Raw genomic sequence first — 11,540 nt, forward strand, 5'->3', positions numbered from 1 at the left:
TCTTCCTGACATCACCTAGCGTAAAATGTTACGCTTTGGGAGTGGAACGTGTTGGCCTGGAATAAGTGTGTAAGGCTCATTTTAAGATTTAACTATCTTATTTGTTGCCTAGAATAAGTGGTTAAATCTTATTTTAAGTTAAATTGTTGTTGCTGGAATAAGTGTGTAAGGCTTTATTTTTTAGCTTTATTAAATCTAGATATTGTTCTTATTCAAGAAATCTTAGTAAGAAAAAAACACTTACCCCCACTGGCAGATATTTCACTTGTTTTAAGCAAATCTTCACCAAAAATAAGTGTTTTATTCTAGTATTATGGAGGTGGGTTTTTGCAGTGAGAGCTTTGAGATCTCCATTTGAGAACAGCACAACTCAAAGGTAAACGTTATACTGGAAAATCTGTTAGCTTTGTCCTTTTTAATAACAGCTCATAACTGTAGAAATGAAAAAATGTAAGAGAAGAACTTCAAATCCGAGTGTGGGAGGACGGAGAAGGATCAGCTTATTTGGAGATTATGTATGGAAATTTCAGAGCAGGACCACGCTCAAACACGCTCCTTCCGGCTGTTCCCCCAGTTCTGCAAGCTGATCATTCTCGTTTATGTTGCCTCACCCACCCTCCCTCCTTTGGTCTCTATACTTTAACTTCTTCACTTCTATTTAGTACACGGGGATCTGCCAGGCCCGGGAGCCATCGCCAGCCCCCTTTAGCCTTCCCCAAACCGCACCTCAATTCATGTCAAAGCATTCACATTTACCTACTAAATCGCTGTTCAAACCCAAAATGAGGACGTGGGCCCAGCTAGTGAATTCAGATTTGTGATGATTGTGTTCTTTTTGTGATTACAGGAGCTGCCCTCAGATTCAGACTCAGCACCACCAGTGAAAGCAGACAAATCATCCATCGTGTTCACTGCAAAAATTAACGGATGAAAACAGTACAAAGGTAGTACCACATGTGCTATCAGTGAAAGCTGCAGCTGTTTTATTGATAAAGAGTCAAGATTGATAAAGGCAAAGACTCAAAAGGATTCATCACTGCTGTTACTGTGTATATCAGCATTAACAGGACCTCAGTTTGGTGTTTCAGAGAGCTGCTGATCTCAGACCTGCACAGCTTCTGTTTTAGACACTAAATTTACTCAGCTGCATGAAGAGCACATGAGATTTTCTCTGACACAATTAAATAAAACCTGATGAAGGTCAAAGGTCAGGTTTGAACTACAAACTTGTGATCTGGAATTCTTTCACTGTTTTTGCCAATAGTGTGTTATTTACCATAAAGTAATTCGAGTCATTCATACCAGAGTAACCACAGAGGATCATATATTTAAATATATAACTGTCTACAGGACTGAATAGAATATCTTTATGTAAAAGCCCGGAGCCTGCTGCAGTGCTCATATGTACAGTGAATAAGAAATTACAAGGAACGCTTACAACAACTATTTACATAAGTGCTTTTATCTCAATCAACATATCTTAATTACAAATGGCTCACACGTTACAAAAAAGACCACAGCTCAGGATTTTCACACAAATGCTCAGAAGTACAAACAGGTTGCTCTTTGTTGGATGTAGAGGAGACAAGGAGAGGTAGGTGGCTGTCCATTCAATCGTCCAATCTGGACATCAGGAGCCTGTTTGAATCAGACAATTACAAACACACTCAGATGTTCTGAGATGTGCACACTCAGGAACTTAGTGCTGCTTTACCCTCTCCACAGCAGCACTACTGATGGTTAGTCGTGTGTGCAGGGTGTGAGTTCTCCTGAAGTCTATGATGACCTCCTTACTCTTCTCAACATTCAGGGACAGGTTGTTGTTGCTGCACCACTTGGCAAGATGTTTTGTAATCTCCTCTCTGGGTGGTGAAAACATAGTCCAAAATGTTGTTTCCCCGTGTGGGAAATGTTTGTGTTTGTGCAGTTGGGAAGCACAGTCTTTGGGTCTGCACGATTGAAATCCCCCGCTAGCACGAGAGAAGCATCTAGGTGGGCCATCTGCTGCTCACTGACATGCTGATACAGTTCATTCAGTGCCTCACTCCTTTTGCTGTTATTGGAGCAGGGAAGGAAATGAAAGCCACAACAGTATGGCTGAGGGCAATATTTGGGTTTTTAAGAGCAACATGAGAGTATAGACGTAAAAGCTGTTCTGATCCACACTCCAGTCCAGAAGGTGGCAGTAATGCACCTGAAGTTATTTGCCAACCGCCATAAAAAGATAGATGAAGAAGAACAAGGGCCAGCGCGGCCTTTAAATTCGACTTCCAAAGGATGGAGGCTAGAGCATAGAGCATGGAGCGCAGGAGCAGGAGGAGCAGCAGCAGGAGCCGCAGCCGCCCTCGCAGCACTCGCCCCAGCCCACGCTGGGGTAAGTCCATTCATGAAGGTTCCGTGATGAATAGACAAGATGGCGCCAGTGTGTGTGGCTCGCCGTCTGTCTCTTCCCTGCTGTGTTTGTTTGTGTTGTTTTTTATTGCTAGAGTCAACCCTCTTTTAATGTACAATCGCCAAACTCTGTTGGACCTCCGACTAGTTGCCAGTGATCTTACAATACAACTTATACTGGACATAAGACGTTACCTCCATTCCTAGCTGGGATACCAGCTAACCTTTGTCGGACCCTGGCCCCAGCCTCACGGCGAAAGCGTTTCAGACGCCGGGGCAAACGTAGCGGTCTGCTCGTGAAACTTAAGGCGTACTTGGTGCGCTCTTCCCCGGCTCCTTGGAACAACGTGGATCTGTGCCTCATGTCTTTTCTCCGCGCTCTCTGGAGCCATCGATGCCTGGCTGGTGCCCGTTGTTGGCTCGGATCAGATGTCCCAGCCGCGAAAGATTTTCCCTCATCTTCGTCGGCGCGGTGCGAACCTACAGAACCTGCGGCCGCTGTGTCGGGTCTCGCAGTCAGCCACGAACACGCTGACCTCCACCAGGTTTGGTTTGGTGAACACTAGATCGCTGAGTAATAAAACTTTTATTTCAAGGGATTTATTTATGACCCAAGGACTGGATTTCCTCTGTATAACTGAGACATGGTTGAGGGCCGGTGAGTCCAGCGTTTTCACAGATCTCTTACCTGATGACAGCTGCTTTTAAACTCTCCTCGAATATCAGGCAGAGGAGGAGGACTAGCGGTTGTTTTTAAGAAGCAGTATAAATGTAACCACTGCCCTTATCAACATTACGTAGTAGCTTTGAACTGAGTTTGAGCTGGGTCGCTCTCACACAGTGCTCTGTGCTGTGGTTTACAGACTCAAATACAATAAGGACTTCTTAAATGACTTTTCTGATCTGTTGGCTGAAATTATGCCAAAATACGATCATGTCCTTATTATTGGGGACTTCAATACTCACGTGTGCTGCCCTGACCAGCCAATGGCAAAGGACTTTTTAAATCTTATTGACTCTTTTGATCTTGTGCAACCTGTGTCTGTGCCTACACAAAAATATGGGCACACGTTGGATCTTGTTTTAACTCAGTTTACCTGTCTCTAACTTAGAGCTATGGTCGGATCATAAGCCTGTCTTGTTTGAGGTTTCCCTTCCTTGTACCAAGTTAATCTTCCTCCTGTTGTTGCTCGGTGCTGTCGTATTTTTAATCCTTCCTCTGCAGGTCAGTTCTCTATTGTTTTTAATCAGAATTGCAGCCTTCCTGATTCCATATGTAATGATACAGAAGAGCTGAGTACATGGTTTTACTCTGTCTGCCAAACTGTTTTAGATTCGCTGGCCCCTTTAAGCTTAGGCAAGTTAAAGCCAAATCTGAACCCTGGCAGAATGAAGACACCAGTGCTGCCAGAAGAAAGTGTAGGAGAGCTGAACGTAAATGGAAGAAGGATCAACTGCAGGTGTCATACCAAATATTACAAAATTACTGGAATTCCTACCAGAAGACTGTAAAAGATGCTAAGAGGAAACATTTTGCTGCTATTATTCAGGCAAATTGTCGTAAGCCTCATGTCTTATTTAAGACTATTGACATTATCCTTCATGTTCCACAGACTGTTGGTGTTGAGTCCTCTCAGGAAATTTGTGAAAACTTCCTACACTTCTTTATTGATAAAGTGCTATCTGTGAAAGCGCAGATTTCCCAGTCCGTTCTCGACCCTTCTACCCCTGTCCCTAGCTCTGCTGTCTTTGACAGGTTTGAGCCAGTTTCTTTGCTCTGCCTGCAGCAGTTGGTTGCTCACCTGAAGCCCTCAGGTTCCCCTTATGATGCTCTCCCTCCTCGATTATTTTCAAAGAGGTTTTTCTCACTATAGCATCAGTTGTACAATCCATTGTAAATAGTTGTCTGTCCTCTGGTGTTGTACCTGTCAATCATAAACATGCAGTGATTCAGCCTCTACTCAAGAAACCTGCTCTTGATCCTGATATTATTGCAAATTACAGGCCTATTTCCAAACTGCCTGTTATCTCAAAGATTCTTGAAAAGGTAGTTTACAAGCAATTAATGTCCTTTTTAGAAGAACACTGTATTTTAGAAGTATTCCAATTAGGGCTGGGCGATATGACCCAAAATTCATATCTCGATATTTTTTTACTTATGCTATTAGCATGTACAGCACTTTGTGAACTCTGGTTTTATGTTAAATAAAGATGGTATGGTATGCATTTGGGGCCTGTCTATTTACTGAATGCACCCCTTTGTTATACATTACTGTGTGTATGTTAGGATTATTGCTTTGTTGCAACAGAAAGTGGACCTATTTCACTTTCTGTTCGGTCACTTTTTGGCTTCTTGACATTACTGGAAGCACGGGCCTACTTTATCCAAGGATACAGTGCCATATGGCTGCCAGTGAAAACTTGTTAAGGCCCAGGGGCTTTTTGAGCTTCCTGCTCTAAATAAAATACAAAATCACAACAAAGTAAAAATGTAAGATGCAATGGACAGGGCAGTGCAAAAAAAGTTTCTTAAGTCTTCTAACAGCTTGTTAAAGTATGCTTAGACAGTTTTTTGAACTTTGCCCGCAGGATAAAGAAGAGGCACAAAACGCGCCGGGGTCGGAGGGCGAAGTTCAGAAGAGCTGCCGTTTCAGGAAGTAACATCCCGTATGATATGAAATAATAAATGGCAGGCCCTCCAAGCCTGATTCCCAGACCCGAAAGGGAAAGCTCAGGTATCAGGCTTAGGGACTGACTCATGTCATGTCATTTTTGAGCTGATAAAACAGGATGCAGTGTCATTTTGTTTGACCACTGCAGCTTTGGGGGGTTGTACAGTGTTGTTTGAGACCATGCTGGAGTCACTTGGAACAAAGGTTGTGGACAAGGTAAAGTTGGGCAAAAATTTAATAAATGCACCCTCCTCAGGGTGCATTTATTCACAGCTGGCAGAAGGCCAGAACTGTTTGTTTATGGGGCGGGGGAGGCAATGGTGGACCCCTGAAAGTAAGAGGGAGGTCACAGTCAAATGTGCTGTTACAATGACTTGTTTGAAGATATCTGTATACGTTATTTCCTTAATGATTTCAAAGCAATGTTTAATGGACAGCTGCTGTTCCACAGAACAATGCTATGCAGAAGAACCAGGGCTCGCAAAATCGCTAGCCCGACGTCCCGGGGCTAGCGATTTTTCCAGTCGGGCTACCAAAATCTATCTTAGCCCTGCCCGTCGGGCTATCATAGGAAGGGAAAATATGTGTCAATGCTTTTGCATTTTCTTTCGCAAATGTAGCTGAGTAATTATGTCATTGGCATCGATGAGCCACTGTCAATATGTGACATATCGAAATCGCGTTTGAATTTGCGCTTGTTTTTGCGATCCGTTCACTTTGCGATCGCGCGAACGGTGTGTAGAGAGCGGCAGCACTGATTGGCGAGTGACGATTAATTGCGCACCAATTCCTCTGACATCGTCTTATCACTCATTAGCTTACTATTCAAACGTGACAAGTGAAATCTCCCACAGCAAGCTTAAACATGTGAGAGGTTGATTGCGCAGAGAATCGCTGACCGTTATGTAAGTACGTGTGTAAAAGCAGCAGGATTTACGCCGGTATTTTAGTTCTGCTGAGCCAAATAAGACAGGTCAGGGTGAAGAAGGGGCAGCCAAATAAAAGCCGACCACAAAACGGAAAAGTTATGACAAATCAGACTATGAGGCAAAAAGAAAGCTCAGCTTTTTGGTTTCATGGACAAAAGAATTTCTGTGGCTGGAATATGACGAGCTAAATAACATGATGTTCTGCCGGGTGTGTCATGAGTTTCATTTCATTTGAGTCGACAAGCGGCTTTGTAACTGGGACCAGTAATTTTAAGAAAGACCCCATCAGAACCCATGAGAAATGCAAGAAATGCATTATTGCCCAGTCTGCAGTATCTTTCCCAGAACAAACAGCAATTGCAAAAAACATACTAAAAATAAACCAAGCAGAAGTCCTGAAAAATCTTTCAAAAGCGTTACTATGTTGCAAAGAGTGAACTACCATTGGCCAAATTTAGCAGTTTGCAAACTTCAAAAAGCAAATGGCCTCGATCTTGGTTCCACTTACCCTTACCTGTGACTTCAGTGGAAATTTCAGATTCAGGATCTGACACAGACTGATTCATGTTCTACACAGTTCTTACAAGTTCATAGAAATTTCTGTTCAATTAGAACCAAGTATTTGAGTTGATGATTGTAATGTTTATACAGTTGTGATTTGTATTTAACAATTTTCTGATTAATTTTTGTTTCCGTTACAATATTATACTTTAATGTATAATATTGTAAAGGAAACAAAACATTAAAAAATTGCTCTCTTTTTATTCGGGCTACTTAAATTTATTTGGGCTACTAAAAACTGAAGAGTGCCTGCCCGAAGGACTACCAGAGATTTGAAATTTTGCGAGCCCTGAGAACGCTATGTTGCTTAGCCTTTACTCTACATTAGAGCTGTATGATGTGATGATGTGATGATGAGTATGCTTAGAATGACTTCTTTGTTTTTACAGAGTGATGCTGTCCAAACAGCACCTGCTGCTCTGCCCCGTGAGTATACAGTTCTAGAATAAAAGCATACATTGAAGGTTTGGAGAGTTTAAAATAATGTCTGTTATTGTCCTGGAGGTACCAACTGCACATTCTTAAAACTAAACAAAATAATTGATGCATTTTTTATTATTATTATTTTTTTTTAAATAATCCAATGAGTAAAACACAGCAGTGGAATGAAAGGCTCATTGGCAACATGGGAGGCCAGATTGCAGAAAGAGGCAGTAAAACTTTCAGTCGACCTACATTTGGTGTTTCCAGACTTTTCAACAACAATGTGACACTGTAGCTGCTGTTTTGTGCTCCATCACAAAGAGTATTCAAAGAGAAACCCTGTTCAATGGAGGTTATTTTATAAGATGTTTGCTGGTGATGCTTACTTACTCATGCAATGTTTGTATTTTTTTTCTTTCCTGTTCTCCTGTCTTCTGTTTGCTCACTTTTATAGGATCCAGCAAAAAATGGCGGCCCTGTTAAAATGATATCAAAAAATTTTGCTGAATTGGCAGAACTAATGAAATAAAAGCAAATGAAAAATAAACTGTGCAGGTCTGTGAGTGTGATTAATATGAATCTCCTACCCAAATTGCCACAATTTTTTCTGAAATTAAACCAGAAAAAGTTGCATTTCCTCTGTCACTTAGCTAAATTGGTTCTTGTCTCAACAAGAGATGTGGTGAGAGAAAAACATGCAGTGTGCCTTGGCTGCAGCAGCTGGACCCACCACAACAACTTGAAAATGTCAACGGTGCAGCAGGAAAGGGATCTCATGCAGCGGAGACGGAGGGCGCTAAACCCTAGGCTGGTTTCACTACATGGGGGAAATTCCCAGACAGCTTCAGCTGACAGAGCTGTGACGACACGCCCACCAAGCCCGGATGAAAAGTGAGGCCGAGCAACAGAATGCTGACCTTGATAACTCTGCATTAACAGTGCAGGGCAGTGACGGACCAACGCAGAGCAGAGAAAAGGGCGTGCCAGAGACAGAAGGAGCAACTGAGGTCAAAAGGCACCTCAGAACAGACAAACACAGAAGAAGATCTAGGTTTCACCTGCGGCGAGCATGGGCACTGGAGAAAGGACTGCACCAACTGGGGTCAGAACCAGGACGGACTGAACTTTGAACAGCAGCAGCAATGGACGCAAACAGACTGAAGAGGAGGGCAGGACCCCTATCAGCAATATCTGGTATGGATATGTGTGACTGGACTGATGGACTGGCGATGTGGACTAAAGTTTAGACTGACTTGATACTGACACAAAGACTGCACCAACTTTAGAATTAGTAAATGTTGAGCAACAATTTACCCAGCTGGTAAGAAAAGCTTGGATGCTTTGTTTTGTTTTTGCAGGAGCAGGAGGACAAGAGAGACCAGAGGGGGAGACGGTAGCTTCCCAAGAGAGGTGGAGCTGCAGACTGAACCCTTTAGATGCTAATTTAGAGTTACTGATGTTTGCTTTAAGAAAACTGTGTTTAATTGGCTGTGTTTTGATGAGAGTATCATCTCATATTGTCGGGAATGCCAAATGCAAGAGTGGAGAAAACTTTTCATATCACTCATGACTGGAATATGTTATTAACCATAGCACACTACTGTTACAAAAAAAACAAAAAAATCAATTAAATTTTATAGAGGAAAATAGCCAAAACCAAAACAATATTTATGAATAACATAGGGGAATGGTAGATTTGTCACATTCAAAATAGAGTTATGTAATAACAAACACTGGGCCACGTGATTTAGGTTCTCCCTTAAAGTAGACAATTATTAAAAGTAGAATACAACCGACAGGGGCATGTGCTAGGATGTGGTACTGCAAAGAAGAAGAGAAGAGTAAAGAAAGAAAAATCCATTGTTTAGTTTTCATAAATTCAAATTAAAATGTACCATTACACTCAGAGGATCAACATGAAATCAAATATATGCAAATTCTGTATGAAGTACATGACTGATAACTGTTCTGTCCTGAGCTTTTGTTTCCTATAGCACCCACTTGAGCACACCACCAGTTTTCATGCCAAATTTTCAAGTGAGGAATATCAGCAATTAAATCTCCTTTAATTGCTGATGTAAATGGAGCGTCCATGAAATTAGCCAAGTAACTCCTAAATGTGTGTAGATTAAAGAAAATTATTTTACCTGGATATGATTGTCTCTGATAAGCCTAAGGTACAAAACATGCTGGCGAAGTTTTTCTAGCTCCTCCAGAATTTAAAATGTACAAAAAAACGGAGCGACATTTCTGGGTCGTGACCGGAAATACACAGAAGTGAGGGCGGACTTGAACAAAGGCTAGAAGGCTGTCCACTGTTTAGTTGTATACTCCTTGTTTGTTCAATAAAGTTTCTATGGGGGCTGTCCACAGCCGCTCACTTCCTGACTACCTGTCCGCCAAAGCATCCTACCCACGTGACATAGGTAGGATCCTTCAGAGCATCCTTCCCCTGAATTCGGACACAGCAAATAACTCCAGCGAGCAGCACTTGATGGAAAGGGTTAGGGTTAGAAATGTATGACTGAATTGTATTTTTTAAATTGAATGAAAATCTTAAAAGTTTGAAGTTAAACACTTGGGGTGTTGTTACTGCGTGTTTCATAAAGAGAAGGAGTGCTGCTAACTGAAACTATGTTGCAGGCAGTTTCCAGTTTCTTGTCTGAAAACGTCCTTGGAAGACTAAAAAGGGGAAACATCACCATGTCAATGATCATACAAAGAAGCACCAATGCAGCGCCTGGGAAGCAGTGATCTAATCCTTCCATGGATCCGAACATGGGGAAGCAAGGCTACCTACTGAACTGGCCCAGTTGTTCAAAGGGGCACAATTGTTGTTTCTCATTTTGTTTTTGTACTCAGGAGGAATGCTGCTGTGTTCAGACACCAAATAAAGAGTTTTGCACATCATGACTTCAGTCTGACTTTATAGCGTTTTATCAAACACGATAAATTTCATGAAACACACAATATCAGCAGACGGACCTGCCTGTTTGCCATTCTTTTTTTTTTCTTTTTTCATGTTGTTGAGACAGAGTGATTGGCATGCTGACTATAACACAAGCATGACTGCTGCTGACTAGTTCAAAAGTTTAAAAAAAAGAAAGACAAAATGGCAGCAAAGCTTAAAAGTCATTTTCTGGCCCACATTTGTGTTTTAAGACTCTCCCTCTCTGGAGTTGGACACAGGATACAAACGCACATTGCTCCCTCCCGATACAGTCGGCAGACATGCTGCAGGACCGGATGTTGCTGTCTACACCTGTTGCTTGTCATGTGTTTTTTAATGGTGTAAAGGTGAGAAGACCCGTGTGCTTTTTGTGCTCAGGAGTTTTTGTTTTCTGTCCTCAAACAGTCTGGGTAGAGTTCTCTTTTTTTCTCCTCCTCTCCCCTATTGTGTTTCATTGTTTATTTTTCTAAAAGCTACCTGTCTCCCCAATGTTGGTGTTTGTGTGTATGGCTGGATGATACACGTTCAAAGGGTTAGGGGTTAGGGTTCTTAAACTGTTTCTTGTACTGGCTGGACTACAATGTGGGATGGAAGAAGCTGAAAGTGGTATTCAGCATGGCAGGCACGGTGGTGAGGGCAGACATACTGGAGAACAAGGATAGGAAAAGTACAGACCAATCTCTCTCTCTTTAAAAAACATAGACAGCAGGTTTACTACAGGTCTTTCCTGAAGGAAGGAAGGGTCTTGGGCAAATTGGGAGGCCTGATGGGAGGAGCAGGTATGTAGTGGAGCTCTCAGTCTACCTACATTTGGTCTTTCCAAAAAAAAACAAAAAACAAAAAAAAAAACAATTTGATTTTTCTATATGTTTAAAGATTTCACATTGTGCCCTCTGTGTTAAGCAGAATGAACGATAAGGATGTTTTGAAAACCTACTCAGCCCTCCAGAACAAGCGTGGAACAGTTTCATGTCTTGCTGGATGTATGGTTGGTGCTTTTGACAGGGAATTTGGGCCAAATGAAATGGGAATGTCTCGCAGTAATTTTGGAGACTCCTTTGAATCACAAACCTTCTTTCTGGAATAACAAACACTTTTTATTTTCTAACAACTTCGATGCATCAGTATATATTGTCACATGCTCTGAATACTTTTCCCTTGTATATATCACGCTTTTATGCAGGGAAGAGTCCCTTGTGTAGTAAATGAAAATGAGGAGTTCGGTCATATAGCCCTGGGGGTAAAACTGAACATCAACCAACATCAAGTAGTCACAAGCACAGAAACCTCCAAAAGTTGATTCTGTTCATCTGGACGTAGCGTTTTGTGGGAGAAACGTTTTGTCACTCGTCCAAGTGACCTCTTCAGTCTCAGCTGACTGCAGGTTTCCCCAAATCTTATAAACAGTACATTTGCATAATGACTGAAACCAGCCCACTGAAGGAACAATGGGCTGGGAGGTCAGTTCCTTAATCTTAATTATGCAAATTCTCATGACCATTGATCAATTCAATTCAATTTTATTTATATAGCGCCAAATCACAACAAAAGTCACCTCAAGGTGCTTTATATTCATCCAAACTGAAGGCTCTGCCTCCCATTCTACTTTTAAAT

General features: G+C 41.8%; 1 long non-coding RNA gene across 1 annotated transcript; it reads left to right on the top strand.

Annotated features, from left to right (window-relative positions):
- The first annotated feature begins 7,539 nt into the window (after window positions 1-7,539).
- LOC109198072 (uncharacterized) lies at window positions 7,540-8,591 on the top strand. The gene is made up of 2 exons (XR_003217114.1): window positions 7,540-8,170; window positions 8,335-8,591. It is a non-coding gene; the product is annotated as an uncharacterized LOC109198072 (long non-coding RNA).
- The last annotated feature ends 2,949 nt before the right edge of the window (window positions 8,592-11,540 follow it).

The sequence above is a fragment of the Oreochromis niloticus genome, unplaced genomic scaffold (genome assembly GCF_001858045.2).
Source record: "Oreochromis niloticus isolate F11D_XX unplaced genomic scaffold, O_niloticus_UMD_NMBU tig00000112_pilon, whole genome shotgun sequence".
NCBI lineage: Eukaryota > Metazoa > Chordata > Actinopteri > Cichliformes > Cichlidae > Oreochromis > Oreochromis niloticus.